At 45.1% G+C, this 17190-nt stretch overlaps 1 non-coding gene across 1 annotated transcript; it reads left to right on the forward strand.

Moving 5' to 3' along the window:
- Positions 1-225: 225 nt before the first annotated feature.
- Positions 226-387, forward strand: LOC114789397 (U1 spliceosomal RNA). The gene has a single exon (XR_003749660.1). It is a non-coding gene; the product is annotated as a U1 spliceosomal RNA (small nuclear RNA).
- Positions 388-17190: the final 16803 nt, after the last annotated feature.

Here is a 17190-nt window from a genome sequence, read left to right on the forward strand (position 1 = left end):
ATGCCCAGAGACATAGAGCAAACACTCAACGGCCGACATCAAACATTTTTTAGACAACAAAAGGGCCTTCAACCGTTGCCGGACTGATCAGCTGCAACTGATTCAGAACGCGCACAGAGGAGAGAGAGCGGCCCAGCACCTTTGGAACTGACTTTAATCAAATCCACGCCAGTTTATAAATGATTGGTTCCTAATGAGTTTAAAGAATGCGGGTGTAGTGGGTCAATACTTAACTGGCAGGCGAATACCGTGATCAAGAAGGCGGGTCACCCAGGGCGAGGCTCAGCCATTGCACCCCGGATGAGCTGACTCCTGCGAATTCCCCAAAGTGGGAATCTCGACTGCATAATTTCTTGTAGTTGGGGACTGCGTACGCACTCTTCCCTGAATGGGGCAGTGGTGGCCTAGTGGGGCAGTGGTGGCCTACCGGGTAAGGAAACTGACCCTTTATTGGACGGCCGCAGGTTCGGATCCCGAACCGCCAAGGTGCCACGGAGGTGCCGCTGACCAAAGCACCGTCCCCACACACTGCTACCCGGGTGCCTGTCATGGTTGCACACTGCTCATTAAGGGTGATGGTTAAAAGCAGAGGACATTTCGTTGTGTCACTGTATGCTGAGCTGTGCTTCACAATCGCTTTACTTTCACTTTTTTCAACTAGTGCACGACATATATACCATTAAACCTACAAACCTCCATCCATGGAGGTTATGTTCCTACAGGAAATATTGTCTCAGTTGCTCTTTTTATAGAGCATCCAAAAACTATTCACTGCGCAGTGGTGACCTAGCGTGTAAGGAAACTGACCTGTAATCAGAAGGTTTCTGGTTCAAAACTGCCAAGGTACCTCTGAGGTGCCACTGAGCAAAGCACCGTGCCCACACACTGCTCCCCAGGTGCCTGTCATGGCTGCAAACTGCTCACTAAGGTGATGGGTTAAATGCAGGGACACATTTTGTGTATGCACAAAATCGGGGAGTGGTGGCCTAGTACACAACATCCCATAATGACAACGTGAAAAAAGTTTACCAAGAAAAAAAAAAACCAAGAAAGCACATGTACATATGTATTCATAGCCTTTGCCATGAAGTTCAATAGCCAATGGCACATCCTGTTTCCCCTGATCATCCTTGAGATGTTTCTGCAGCTTACTTGGAGTCCATCTGTGGATACTACAGTTGATTGGACCTGATTTGGAAAGCCACACACCTGTCTATATAAGGTCCCACAGTTGACAGTTCATGTCAGAGCACAAAGCAAGCATGAAGTTAAAGGAATTGTCTGTAGACCTCTGAGACAGGATTGTTACAAGGCACAAATCTGGGGAAGGTCACAGAAAGATTTCTGCTGCTTTGATGGTCCCAATGAGCACAGTGACCTCCATCATCGTAAGTGGAGTTCAAAACCACCAGGACTCGTCTTAGAGCTGGCTGGACACCTAAACTAAGAAATTGGAGGAGAAGGTCCTTAGTCTGGTGGTGACCAAGAACCCGATGGTCACTCTGCCAGAGCTCCAGAGGTCCTCTGTGGACAGAGGAGAACCTTCTAGAAGGGAAGCCATTTGGTAGAGTGGCCAGACGGAAGCCACTTCTTAGAGTTTGGAGTTTGTCAAAAGGTACCTGAAGAACTCTCAGACCATGAGAAACATCTGATGAGACAAAGATTGAACTCAATGCCAGGTGCAGTGTGGATTTAAATATTTTCGTCTGATCTCATCTGATTTAAGCTATCTGCGTACCTGATAAAAGGCACATTCTAATGCAGGTGCAGACACATGGTAAGCACAAAAACTTTTTAAAAAATTTAAAAATGATTGAATGGCATCCGTGTCATAGGTAAGGAGTAAAAAAAAAATGCAGCAGTGTCAATTGAATTAATTTATTTTGGCACATTACATATTTTTGAATTTGTTATATTCAGAAATGAATCACAGTGATTATCACATAAATTATATTAAGTACGAACTGATAAGGCACCCACAGACACTCAACTTGAACTTAAACTTATAAAATAAACAGAAGCAAAATTGAACCAACAGATTTTATGATAGACCAAACAATGATTATTTGTCTTCATGCAGTACTTTCCAAATAGGGTCTTAATCAGCCTCAATATTTGTTTTTTGTGTAGGTTTAACATATTCTCTCAGCAATTCTCTCCTGGTATTTCCTGTACCTTATGGTAAAAGTGAATAGGACTCTCAGCAGGCAGGCCTGAGCTGAGAGGTGGGGGGTGCATCACTAAAGAAGGAGGTTTGATTAAGACCATCTCAGTTCTGGTGTCCCCGGGCCTCTTCCTAAATTGATAAGGTAGCAAGGGCATCACATTGTCTGGGGCAAGCGGAGTCAAGCAGTCAGTCAGTGCATTTATTTGGCAGTGGCTGGCCGGCCCGCTCCTTCACTCTGTGTGATTTAAATGACTATTGGGTCAGTGGTGACTGCTGCACCTCTCCTGTTAAAAGAGAGGACTGGCGCCTTCAATGCCAACCTGCCACTCTGTTGATTCTCTCTGTCTCGCTCTCTTTTTCCCTGTCCCTCTCTCTCTCCAAACCCATTGGCAGGGAGACACAGCTGTCACCCACTGGTCACAGTGCATTTACTTACTGACAGAATTCTAATTAGTCGCAGTGGTGGTGTCACCCGAATGAAAAACGGAGAGGCACAGGAGGGAGGGAGGGAGAGAGGGAGGACGGAGAGGGTACCTAAGTGGCAGGGAGGAGAGGAATGTTGGGGCTGGGCTGAGAGATAGAGCATCAGAGATCTTCCTGTAACAGAAACACTATCAAGAGAAGAGATCTGCCCGGGCTTTGCTCTGCTCTGATATCAGATCTACTGCAGACTGTATTGTAAGTAATATATATCATAGGCCCATACGTTAAATGCCGTACACCGTAAAACACTTCAGTATAACACAAACATTTCATTAAAATGGGTTAGACACATTTGTTGTGAGAATGCATAATAAAATGTGCATATGCACTATAGCTTGAAATACTTAAAGTGACCATGATATAGTTTAAAAAAAAAGGTGATTGTTGGAAGTGAAGTTGGAATGCTGGCTCCAATAAACAAAAAATATAATATAATTACACTGAAAAGCTTCCAGTGCTTATTCATATTAAAACAAATGTGAAAAGAAGAGGGATAAGACCCAACATCTAGCAAATAAAAAAAAATTATGCCTTGGCATTGGTGATGGTTCCTAAGCTCAGAGAGCAGTTTATGGCTTACGTCCAGGCCAATCATATTTGACGAGGGAACCGCTGGATATTTCCAGGATTTCATAGCACTGAAGTGGAAACCTTAATCACCCAGATTATGAACTAATGTCCGAAAGACCTATTTTGAGGTTGGATAAAACTGGACTGTAGTATAGCAGTCCATACATAAAAAGTGTTTTTTTGTTTGTTTGTTTGTTTTCTTGAAAATTGTACTGAAATTCAGCTGTTTTTCTATGATAAATAGGTTCCTGGATTTTTGGATTGCAGCACACAAGTAGAACAGTAAGTATGGAGACTGTCACACACTTGAAAGAGCCGTCTGGGGACCCATAATAACTGCACTGATTCGTGAGCACAGGTGACGGGAAGCCTGGGGTGGGAGATGCCCTCTCTCATACACTCCAGCATGGGCTGACTACCTCAGGTTAGTGGGGTCTCACCTGCCGAGTGGAGGCCCAGCCACAGAGCGGCTTTCCAGGCCCTTGAAGAGTTCATCCAGACACCATTACCATGTAGCCAGAGTGGGCTATCAGCACCCGAACTGCCCAAGGCTCTGGAGCGGGACTGAAGCACCCTCCAAAACTGAGAGCAGCACCTCAGCCTGCTCTCTCACCCGCACACACATACATACACCTGCACACTTACACATGCCACACTCACACATATAATGTCACTTATGTGGTCTCTCTCCATCACACACACAAATAGACACACTTGAAACTCTTTAGCAGGCCAGGCAAGGGCCGAAAAGCTCTTTTCTGGAAACCCTTGTTTCATAAACACACACACATGCACACACTCTGTGCTCCTGGGTCACAGCACATTTACTCCGTGACACAGCTGTAATTAAGCAGTCCTTGCTGCACACAGAACAAATTGCGGCTGAGAATCAACACTCCTGTTGTAGAGATCATCATCCGAATCTACGCAGAGCCACAGTGTGCAGAAACCCGAGCGACCCGGAGCATCGTGGCCTCGGATATTTGCTGATATTTGTGCACTATGGTTTTACAGAGTGTAGAGGGCCGCTAGCATGTTTATCTGTGTATCTGTGGATTCCGTTGCGCTCATCGCAATGTGCACACGGCCCGCGGCTGAAAGAAGGAGCAGGCGTTTCCTTTCTTCGGGAATTTGTTCACTCCCGGTCACAGACGCAGACATGACAGCCACCTCTGGACACCCCTCCCCCCTGTGACCAGCGACCCCCGCATTATGATGAGAGTGAAATGAAGGGGCGGGATCAGTGCAGGTCGAGCGCGTGCACACGTGGACGGACGGTGCCGGCCTCACCCTGTCCGACCCGTGGGGAAGGGTCCTGCTCACATTATGCTAATCAGTCCCCGCACACACACCCGCAGCAAGGCAAGGACTAATGGCGTGTGTGTGAGTTAATAAAGTCCTCGCCTCGCGTACACTCACGCATGGCTGCTTCTCGGGGTGCGCACATTCCTTGCCGCTGATTTTGCGTCTGTGAGTGTAAATTTCGGAGTCGTTCTGCGCGCTCTGTTGCATGCAGGTGTTGCTGTTTATGTGTGAAAGAGTCGATGGGGGTGGGGGGGGGGGCGATCTGAACGGCACGGTAGATAAGGCAACATCTCGCGGATTCATCTGTGCGCACATGAGGATTAACGGGACAAGGGCTGGAAATAGAAAACAGTTGATGCCCGTCTGAAATCCCTCTCTCTCATTCAATTTGTACATGTGTCATGTCCTTCTTTCCACTCCGCTCTCCCTCCTTGACTGGCTCAAGTCATTAGTGGGAGGGCGGCGGGTTCAAGGTTACAGGAGAAGTCAACGGGAGGAGATAAAGGCTTGGGCAATAATGGAAATAATGGAAAAGTAGAATTAAAATCACAGCTAGTTAGTATCTGAAGCAAGAAAGGAAAATGATGGCTCTGCTAATGACTGAGACGTGGACAATTTTTTGTGTCCTTTGGAAGTTTGTGCATTACCCCGGAAGGATTGGTTACATGAGGATATAGGTTGGTGTTGGTCGAATGATGGGGGGCTTCCGTGAACTCGCTGGGGGATGAGTAAAGCTTGGCTTGCTTTCAGGCCTCAATCAACAGTGGGCTTCAACTCAAGACAAGTAGAGGGCCTGGTGGGTGTCAACAGTCCTTCCATCCACCCGACAGCCCAATAGTTCAATTTTCCGAGAGTGGCAATCTGGAGGGTCTGCGGGATTTTGGACGGGGCCTTGACCCCCCAACTGCTGACCCTTCACCTGCGCCAAGTGCACTGGCAGAGAGGGCTGCGCGAGAGGGGCACTGTGCCCTCTGGAGAGTTTGCAAGTGCCCCTACTTCACACTGTGAGAGCGAGCCTATTTTCAGATAATTTGCCCTCCGGTGAGTGTGCTAGCCCACCAAGTCAGCAGGGGCTCGAGAGAGAGAGAGAGAGAGAGCTGCTTCACCGCTGAGGAGGCTGGCGAAACTGCACCTCCCCACCTCCCATTAGCATGCCTCCCTGCAATCAAGTGACTGCCACCGGAGTATGATGGAGTACTTCTGCAGCGCCTCCTTGCTCCATCCTGCCACCGAGGCTCCATTAAACTTTGGATAACTTTCCTGGCCTTGGGATAATTTATTTCCGCTAATTCCTACCGCATCTCCCATCTTCACACTGTCCCACTAGGGCGCACATAAAAAAAACCTTCCAGCATTCCCCTGGTGAGAGTTCCGTATGATGATTTAAAGAAAAATGGCCAGATAGAAAAAAGTAAATGTCATCATAAATAGTGACCGACCCCACGCTAAGCCAGTACCCTCATTTTCTTGCAAGCCCTCTGGGTTTATCTTGGTCTCATCTTCTCTTTAACTGGGCGCTAGTGGACTAACTGGTGATGAGTGGCTCGTACTGAGAAGGTCAGTGTCTCCCTGTGAAGTGGTGGGATCATTCCAGGGGGCTTCGTATAGAAACATTTATTTTATCCTCATGTATGCACATGATTCTGCCACCATATTTTATTGAAATGGGTGAAAATAAAAAGAAAAATATACACTGCGCCGCCCCGGAACGTGTAAATTTCCTTCTCTGCTGATGCACGATGGTAATTATATGTATGCACATTACAATCCCCCTCAAGATGAGCAGATGCTTTAATGATCTTCACTCTCATAAAATCAAGAGTCATTGCCACGCGTGATCAGATAAATTACACTTGTTGTTCTCGGCGGCTCCGGCGGCGGCGGCTTCCTGGGCGTGTTATGTGCCAGTGTTTATATTTCATTCATGCACGGCTCTGCTCATTATGAGCACGGGGATGCTTTGCCAGGTTTGAACTACAGCAAATGAGGATGTCTCAATAAGCAGAGCCGACGTTTGTGGGTTTTAATGATGAGGACAACATATTCTCTGTCAGAGTCTCTCTGCGAGTGCTGGTGTCTTAACAGCTTCAGCTGCCTTTACATGGCGGGCATGTTGGTTAAAATAATGAACGCTGCTTTTGTCCCCCGTGTCTGCTGGCAGGCTAATTCAGCTTAGATCCCCCTGGCCACAGTCAAACGATTGTTCTGATTTGGGATCCGCACTCCTTCAGTGTTAATTGTGGCACATGTGTGCTGTGCATTTTGGTAATTGATAAGCGGAAAAAGCAGAAAAATGCAAATCTCGCGATTACGGGCCACACGGTTCCAGCCCATTTGATTTCTGCGTGGGACAGACACAGATGAAGAAGGCTCTTGGTCGCCTCTGTGTTTACGCCTTGCCTCCCCGTTTGCAGTTAATGAGAGGCTCGGTGAGGGAGCTAGTTAGCACAGGGGAGTGCTTGGGCTGCAATGAGCGCCTGATTTAAGGTGCAGAGGTTAAAGGTCAGCCCAATTATGGCCCCTAAGCTAGCGGTGCCTCGGCTCTTTGATTCAGCAGTTCTGAGGGCCAGTAAGGTTTGGGGTCCGTGGCACCAGCATTAAGCCGTGTTAATGGGAACATGTCTTTTTATTTTTGTTACTTTTTCCGTCTGGGTGGTACTACACCCAGGCGCTGCAAGACCTCCACCTAATTATAGCGGAAAAGACCTTTACGTCCTTAAGACCATCTTTGCATTCATTTGAAAAGTAAAAGAGAAAGAAGATCTTTTCACAACCATTTAAAATGTATTCTGCTGCTAAATAAAAAACAAATCAATATATATGAGAGCTCTAGCTGACGTTCAAACTAAACTAAGCAATTAATTGTGTTTCCTTTTTGTTTAATTTTGTCCATAAATGGACATTTTTTTTTTTTTTTTTTTTAGTTTCGTGTTTTTCGTTCAGCCTCCAAGTAACAGTGAAGGAGTGAACGAGGGGATTTCATTCCGCTTGTAATTAGTGACTCTGTCACCGCTCTTTGGGATGTTTAATTACAGTCTGGCTAGAAGAGGTGGCCGTGCCAGTCCTGCCGTGGAACACAGCTGGGGGTGGCTGATGTTGATGAAGCCATCAGCACCAGTGAACATGGGCTAATTGCAGCCAGCTCCACCCGTGCTAGAGTAAACACTCCTAACCACTTCCCCGCAACCTTATTATCTTGGCCGTAAAGCACTGTCCCACCTACTGCAGAGAAGGAATGAGAGCCAGGAAGAAGCTCAGCTGCATTATGTAATGTACAAGCCACTGGAACACATGATTCACGGCCATTTGTGGAGATCTGTAATGAAAAGCCCCATTTTAAACGTCTCAGCCTAATCTTGCAGAACATGGGCCATGTAGCTTCTCTTCCCTAAATCATGTTTATGGTGTTGGGGCCTCCTTTCTCTGTCTTTCTCTCTTTGTCGCTTTCTGTGCCACTCTCGGGCAGCTGATTACTGGAACCCCCGTTCTCGTCAGCGCCAACCAATTTGTGTGAGACAAGGTATTGAGCTGTTAAATTGCGCTGATGTCACGTTCTGTCTGTCATAAACCGCGCCCTGTGGAGTGGCTGGACCTGACCTGCATGTGCTTTCATTGCGAGGTGTAGATCCTGGGCTCTCCCAGCAGAACACAGTGGCCACAGGCAAGTGAAGAGTGGCTACTCAACTCCACAGACACCTTTCATTTTCTGTAGTCCACTTTATTTGTTATTCACAGGGCCAGCGGCATAGCTCGCATATTGATTAGAAGCCGATTGCTGTCAAGGTTGAGCCAGTCTATGGCTTTGTGTGCTTGGATGTCATGCTGGGTGGAAGGGCAATTATTGAGGTGAGCTGGTACTGTTGGTACTTGTATTATGGTGGTATTGGGGTAGAGTGGTTGTGTTGTGCCGGGGTGGTACTTGTATTATGGTGGTGACAGAAACTATTGTCTTACCCTAAAATTAAAGTTACATTCGCAAAAGTTACAAATCTTGCAAAACCAATATTTTGACTGTATATGTGAGCATTTTCTTACATTTTTATTCCTTCACAAATGCTTGGCTTGAAACCCTTAAAAAATGGGTTTTGTAAAGGGAACCTGAAACTTTCAAATCACACAATAAAATGGCATTATCAGAGTAATGTTGAATTAAACGTGGTAGGTGGACTTCAATTAAGCACTTGTGTATGAAATAATCTTTTCATTTGTGTGCCACACCTACCAACTGCTAAAAGAAATGCCCATAGACGGGATGTTGCTATCATTGATGAGGGCAATAAGAATGTTTTGCTGGAAGCAACATTCCTTGCCTCTCATTACAGTACTGCACTGAGGCTCACATGCGTCATACCTGCAGAAGATTCTGTTGGGCTCCTCTGGGCGGCTGAGTGCTGGAGAGATGGATCGGGAGGCTGCTGCTGGCAGGACAGCGTGAAGTAGGTGCGGGGAATGAGCTTTAAATCTCCCTCTCATCCCCTCTGTCTCTCTTTAGGAATTCCACTATTTGTTGGAGTGATTCAGCCTGTCTTTATGTCTGCAATAACAATCCACGCATGACACCGGACTGTATTTTACACCATTGGGCTATCTGTCTCTCACAGCAGTAAAATAGGGTCTTTAATAAGAGTTACAGAACTGCTATAAAATCACTTACAGAAAAACAGACAGCATACTGAAGGGGGCACATTATGGATCTTTCCGGAGGAGAGTAAATTACAAAATTGGAGACGTCTGTAAACATGCTTCATCTGCTCTTCGACCAAGCTTTGTCGCTATTTTATTATCTATATTGGTTACAAACAATGGTTATAATCAAGTTATAATCAAGGAATTTCTTATTTTTCATCTTCATATTGTCACCATAGCATTCAATGGCATGGTGATGAGAGCAATTTGTCCAGACATGAGAATTCAGCACTGACCCACAGTGAAACTCTATTTTAGTTGAATTAAGGCCTGTAGTCCCACGAATCGTATGGTGGGACCCTGTGATCTGCCAGGCATGTGGGTTGATGGATGGTGGGGCTCTCTGGGTGGACACCATGATGAACACCCCGCCTGGAGATAGCACAGGGCTGGAAGAACAGGCCCCGCTGCGGCAGAACCTTGCAGAACCCCAGCACCTCTCTTGCGGCCCCAGATGCCGCCATCCATTCTCCAGGCTTTTATTTATTCATCCGCTCACAGCCTGTTTGTTTTTTAAGAAAGACAAATCGAGGAGAATAAAAGGCAGGCGAGGGGGTGTTGTTTTTATTCTGCTGCGTGTCAAGCGGTCCTGTGCAGAGTTGTGAATCATGTCACGTGTTTCTGCATAATGCGCTACACACAAGACAAGACAAACCTCTTTGCTATTGCATTCTGGGAAGAGGGTGCACAGACCCATAACACCAACTTCTAAAGGATCTGGTGAACTTGTACATTTACATGATGAACAATTGGTCATCCATTCTCCTTTAAAGATCTTTTAAGCTTTAAGTAAAAATATGGACAGCTGTCTGAAGCTGATATTAGGAGCTCTGGTCCTGATTTTATGACTGTCGAACAAGCTTTGTATTGGCCTTTTGTTTCACTGGTACCTCAGGTTCCCGTTTACATTTGTGACAGGATAGCCACAGTCGTCCTGAGACAGAAATGACAAGAGAAACTCAGAGTCAGAAGGACTCATCAATCACTGTTATATGCTCCTGGAGATCCCTTGATCTCTTGTGTGGGGATGTGGGTAGAAGTGCTGGCTTTCAGCACCCTGGACAGCTGCTGTGACCCTGCAGTTTCAAGCAACACATTTCTTCACAAACGGCAGCAAAAATCCCCAGTCTTCATATCTGGACACTGGTCTAAAGAGAGCAGTAAGTACCCCATTCTTGAGCAGCTGATGGGAAGCAAATGTGACAAACGTCCACGGTGACGGATAACTGACAGCTGAGACAATCTGAGGCTAAACAGCCTGGGTGACTTTTGACAAAACTGAGTCTCTTTTTTCCATTTTCACCACTGTTTTTGCTTCTTTACCACTATTCTTACTCCCACTTTTTTGCTTACTTTCCATTTTTCTTTCTCGTCTTCATTTTCTCTCTTTTTGCCCCCCCCGCACACGCACACTCCTGCAACAAACAAATATTTGTCCTCATTACTAATTAAAGAGAGAGACAAAGTGCATGGAGGTAAATTGACGAGAACCCTTTGAGCAGCACTAAATGTGCGCACATACACACCCGCGCACGCACAGCGATGCACACTCCTCATCCCTGCGAGCGTGAGTATGTGGCCGTGATTTACGAGCCCCCGGACGCCCCAGCGCTGGGCCTACACAGCAAGCAATTCATAAACAAAAGCAGGTAAATAATGAGCGGCTGTGCAGTCGGGCGGCTGCCTGTGTGGCGTTTAAATGAAAAGGAATTAGAGGAACATGGAGTGTCAGCCCTGTGTGAGGTGTTTATGTGTGTGTGCGATTTTCATTTATATGTCCCAAGTGTTATGTTTGCAAGCACTGTGGTATTGGAAAATGTGTTTGTGTGTGTGCATGCGTATGTGAGTATAGGTGTGAATGAATGTGTATGTATTTATGTGTGTTTGTGTGTGCCTGTATGAATAGGGGTTTTGGTTTGGAGTGTTTGACATAGATCAAAAAAAAGTACAACATCTGTGGGTTGGCGTGGGAATCTGAATAATAATATGTACTAGTCTTATGTACTTTTATTATAAACAAATGGGATTCCAAGACGAATCCACTCTGATGTGTCACTGTCTTCACACCAGTCCACATGCACATCTAACAGAGACTTGATGCTATAATTTAGATACAACAAATTGTAGGACAGGATAACAAATATCTTAAAATATCCAGTATCTTGGAGAACAGAAGAAATGAAAAGTTGCAGAAAGTCCAGAAAAACTCACTCATGTGTACAATAGAATGGAATGTGCAAGCTACTGTAACACAATACTAATTGAATGGCCTGCATTCAATAAACTACAATCATGCCAAGATGCAGCAGCTAAACAGGAACAAAAGAATATGATCACATTATGCCTGTTCTGTTGTCCCTGTACTGTTAAAAAAATCCACATTGATTACAAAATGATGTTGTTAAAATACAAAGGTCAGAAAGGATTTGGCCCAATTACTGTGTTACTCCGCCCTACACAAGAGCTACACTCACAACTGGTTCCTGTAATTCAGAAGTAAACACAGCAAAGCATCCCACTAGGCTCCTTTTTTCTCCCAGTGTTAGTCAAATGTATGTATTGTGATGAACATCTCACCTAGGTTGTCCTAGTTAGACCACCAGGGTCACTGGTGCATTACCACTGGTATCCTGGCATTATAGTGTAATAACTCAGATCACACCACCCTAATTTAATTTGTCTCTCTTTGAGCTACTCTGGAGCCTGCTACTGACTTGAGATGTACCGAACAAGCGGAATCTTTAGTCCTGAAGCTAGAAGAATCTTCAGACTTGGGCACGGACTCATCAGCCCATTACCTGTCGGATTTCCATGTACAAAATTGACTAATGGATACAAAAAGGCACAGATATTTTCTCTTATGTGCCATGATGGACTATTTAATGGACAATTTAATTCCAGCACAGCACTGACACCTATTGTACCCTGGAGACGGGTCTCTGAATTACTCCTTTTCTCTGTGTTCTTTCCCTTCTGTTGAATAAGGTTGACTTCTGTAAGGGTCTGTAAAATCACTGGTCTATATAAGAAGAAAATGTTGATGTTGAAAGTTCTCGGTGATGAAAAAGGGCAGACAAGTCTCAGAAAGCGCTGCACATATATAGATATGCACTTGAGTTGATAAGGATGACACAAGACAGAGTAAGGAACAAGGATTTACTTTCCATTTACTAATGTCATGTACATTTACATTTACATTTACAGCATTTATCAGATGCCCTTATCCAGAGCGACTTACAATCAGTGGTTACAGGGACAGTCCCCCCCTGGAGACACTCAGGGTTAAGTGTCTTGCTCAGGGACACAATGGTAGTAAGTGGGATTTGAACCTGGGTCTTCTGGTTCATAGGTGATTGTGTAACCCACTCGGCTACTACCACCCAACTACTGGTCTATGTGTGGATCGTCACAGCACTGAGTCACTTCAGCATGATCCTGCTGCAGGTTACTCAATGAAAAAGCATCTAAACAAAACAAAAGTATGACCTTTTTGTCTGTGTCCAGCAGGTCTGCCTTGGGTGAGCAGGCCCCTGATGGCAGCCATTCTGTCAGCAGGGCGGGGTTAGTGGGCCGTGTGATCTAATGGCAGAACAGCCAATGTCAAGGCCCAGCAGCCTTGACTGAGCTGGTCAGAAGACCTGGGGCTGACTGACAGCTGGACATCACTAGATGGACAGGCGGAACCTGTCACTACATGTCACACAGAGAGACGACCACATGCATCATGAGTGGGGGACAAGTGTTGGATCTCACACAGAGACACACTCGCATGTTCACATACAGTCATGCATACAGTGTCACATTCACTCACAAACAGACTCACAATCACACGCAATACTATCGCACTTTTACAAAGATCTATTGCTCTTTTCCACACATATAAAACCAAGCAAACCAACACAAACACAGATGTTGGAAGACTTATAAACCTCAGAAAAGTGTTTCTTAAAATGTATTCCCTGTGTCAAATTTCATTATATGCCTTGAGAAGAATAAGAAGGACAGATGTTCTCTTTGCTTTAAGAACTCTCCCACTCATGTTTCTGAAACTAAGTCAGTTGGCAGGGCAGAAACGGTTACTAGTGCATAAATAGACTGACTACTTCTATTAGACAACTCTGTGCCAATCGTGCTGACTTGTCTCAAGAACATCAAAACCATTTATTTTGATCCAGCGACTCTGTGTCAATGTTGGGTGAAATTCTCCCAACAACAGGTTTCCTCAGTCAAGCTGTGGCGCGAAGAAATTGTGCTCTGCGTCAACTCCAGTGAAGTTCAGTGAAGCTGAGTGATGTGTCTCCAGGCCTGGCGCTTGGATCTCAGGTCTGACCGAGCAGTGGAACCGGAGACACAGAGCTCTTGGCAAGCGTTTCACCCTCAGGTGCATCCTTCCCTAAACCACATCCACCATCTGAGCTGCTGGTGGGCTGCCTTTGTACGTACTGTATACAGTATGCGTGCATGGTTCCATCGCCTACTCCACTGCCCGCCTTTGAAGGGTACAGTAGGTTCCATTACTGGTCCTGGGGTCAAGGTCCAACACACTGGGATCCCACCATCACCATCTTATCAGTGCTGCCATAATTTGGTGATAAAATAAAATAAATAATAAAAAAGGGGGCCATAATCCCTGCTTCCCAGAATTGGAAAACTTATACAAGGGTTAGCAGGGGGGAGCTAGATGATGCCCCTGGGCCCGAGCAGTGCAGTGGCAGCGTGGGGCGAGTCAAAATGTCCTTCTGTGTGACATATTGCACATCATGTCAGGCCTCTTTTACGGTTGTGCAATCTTTAGCATTTCACTGAAGGGCTCTCAGAGTGCAGGTTAACTAGTAGCCAGGGGCTAAAAGAATTCTGTGTGACAAATGGGACAGTCAATTGGAATGAGGGAGCAGAGGGAGGGGTAGTGGGCAGGGGGGATTGTTCACAGGCTGGAGGGGTTTCAGAAGGAAATGGGGTGACCAGTGTGGGAAAGGAAAGGTAGGGAGTTAATGAAGAGAGATTTTGCTGAAGAGGTGAGGTGAGGTGAGCTGATGGAGGAGAGGTTGGGGAGTTAAATAAATCCCCATGGGACAGCTGATGGTAGCAATGACAGGTTTGTGCAGGTAAGGGTGAGGTGAGTTTTTGAGGTCAAAGGTCACAGTAGTATTATTAGTGGTATTATCATTCTGCAACATTCATTCTACATTTTAAAGGTGTTCTGACTTGTGTTGCAAAACGGTCTTTGCGGCACACTTTAAACCATTCTCTCATTCCCAGCAAAATCTGTACCGCTGCAGTTCTGAATCCAGGCATTCCCCATGCCAGAAAGATGTATCTCAATGCTTGTCCAAATACACTACTGCTCAAAAGTTTGCACTCATTTACTCTGTGGTGGTTATGGAGACTAAGACAGTTTTACCTTCATGGCTGCTTTGTTCACTCTTGCCATCATCAAAAGCTACTTCATGAGATGCATGAGTGATAAGAAAGTATTCAGCATAAACCATCAAGATGGTTGGAAACCATCTCTGCTCATCTTAAGGTGGCTGGTGGAGAAAAGCCAAGAGTGTGAAATGCTGCCATCACAGCAAAAGCAAAAGCTTTGGAGAGCCTCAAATATTCAACCGTTCTTTGCTCAGTGGCACCTCAGTGGGACCTTGGCGGTTCGGGATTTCTTCCCACTATCTATATGGCCTTCCTGTCCAAAAAACTCAATGGAGAATGGGCACTCAATGGAGAGTGTCTACCCATGTGTCGGAGGTTCTCTGTCCACATGGACAGAGAGACCGAGAGGTCACAGTCCTGGGGCTCCTATGTGGTTGAAGAACAACAAATGGGTCGAGCGCTTCAGAGGTGAAAGTGATTGTTTTTGTCATTGTAATACACTGCACATTTAACCCATCACCCATTGACCAGAGTGCTGACATAAATGGCATGAGGATGGTACCTTGCTCAAGGGTACCTCAGAAGCACTTTGACAATTTGGAGTTCAAACCCACAACCTTATAGTTGCAAGTCATATGTTGTACAAAAGTAAACAAAGATGGAATTTAAAACTTATAATTCTCTGTTCTTAATGCATTCTAATGCATTTCAACACATCTTGAAATGATTTTTAAACAGATTTAAACAGACCATTTTAAATTTGATAAATAAAAGAAAATGTAAAAGTCACGTTTGTTTACAAGTCAAGTCAAGTAATTAAGGTATACATTTACCCCTCCAGATTCCATATTTTTGGAAAAAATTTAAATGTAGTCAGGAGCTTCTCACTCACTTCTCGGTCCACCAGAGTGACAGACCATATGCTGCACTGAGTATGTGATTGGTCAGCAGTTCTGTCAATCAATTGCTTGAGTTTAGCCAGTGTCAATCAAAAGCCCTTAAATTTGACCTTGGCACCAAATTGTCAATTTTTGCTTAAAACAAACATTTTTTTTTGTTGTTGCCTGGATTTGTCTGTATTTATCTCGTCATGTCTACATTCATCTGTATTTTCTTTCTAAGTATTAGTAAAATTGTATGCTTTAACATCCTTATCTTCTTGTTTTTCATCTATCCCAAGACACACGCACACACACACACACACACCTTGTTCTCTGCCTCACAAATGCCTTTGCTCAATACCTCCTGCAAACAGATTAGGCCTCTCTTATCAGGGACAGGGAGTACGTGATAATGGTTTTCACCAGATCCCTCTACTGTCAGAGATTAAAATGGCTTGGGCTGAGGCATATTAGCAATCTGTTTTTTCTTCTCCTCCATTTTTTGGCCTCTGCTTGCCATTGGATTTCCTGTCCAATCTATTGTCGCAGGACCCTAAAGATACAAGGAGAAGTCAGTTTCAATCTGATAGGTGATTGTGTGTGTGGTTTTTTTTTGTTTTTTTCCTCATTGCTGATTCCCTGGTTCCCATCGATCCTGGCTTCACCCAGGTGCTCATCACCTTCTGTGTGTGTGTTTGTGCCTGTCTCTGCTACACTATACATGTGTGTCTGTTTTTGTTTCCACATTTTATGTGGCTTTCAGTGTGGGAGTCCACAGGCTTGGAACAGCCTGTGTCAATGCTGTGTGTCTGTGCTGTGTTTGAGGAGATAGCTCCTGCCTGTGGAGGATGTTTGCTCTTCAGAAAGAGCTTTTGTTGTGAGACATGTTGCCTGACGACAATGCATATTTATGTTACTTGAGACAAAAAGAGGCATCAGGAAGCTGATCAATCACTCCATCATCAATCACCACAGCTGCCTGCTGCTGTTATAGGTGTTACTCATTATTCTAGTGGTGCTCTGGAGCTTCACAAAACTGGCTTTGCAATGAGAACTGGGTAGACACAATCCAGGCATCACCTCCTTAATGAATTCCAGAGTTTATTTGTTACACCTCTTTCCAAATATGATTATGGGAGTTTTTAAGCAATTGTCATCTGAAGTTGAAAGGCATTTATTTTTTTAATTTCTGTCTCGTACCTTTCACTCCAATGTGGAAGGTGAATTTTATCACAAGAACATCCTGGTGTGGATGATTCTAAGGCCTCATAGAATATACCTGTTTACATCTGGTCTCGCGAGTTCTATGCTGATACCCGAATGTACTGGGCAGTGGTGGCCTAGCGGTTAAGGAAGCGGTCCCGTAATCAGAAGGTTTCCGGTTCAAATCCCGATCCGCCAAGGTGCCACTGAGGTGCCACTGAGCAAAGCACCGTCCCCACACACTGCTCCCCGGGCGCCTGTCATGGCTGCCCACTGCTCACTCAGGGCGATGGGATAAATGCAGAGGACAATTTTTGTTTATTATTTTATTTTTTACATCTGTGACCTGATATGAAAATCCCAGGGTAATCCAGGGTTCAGATTATGGGCAACCTGTCAGCTATGACAACCAGTGCTCACTTGCTCTCTGGTCTTGCTCACTATGAGTCTTGAGTAATGTTCTAATGTGAAGTAAAAGCACTGCACAAATGAAAACTGATTGATAAAATTCCAAAGTGTAATGATCTT

Source organism: Denticeps clupeoides, chromosome 4, assembly GCF_900700375.1.
Source record: "Denticeps clupeoides chromosome 4, fDenClu1.1, whole genome shotgun sequence".
Classification (NCBI taxonomy): domain Eukaryota; kingdom Metazoa; phylum Chordata; class Actinopteri; order Clupeiformes; family Denticipitidae; genus Denticeps; species Denticeps clupeoides.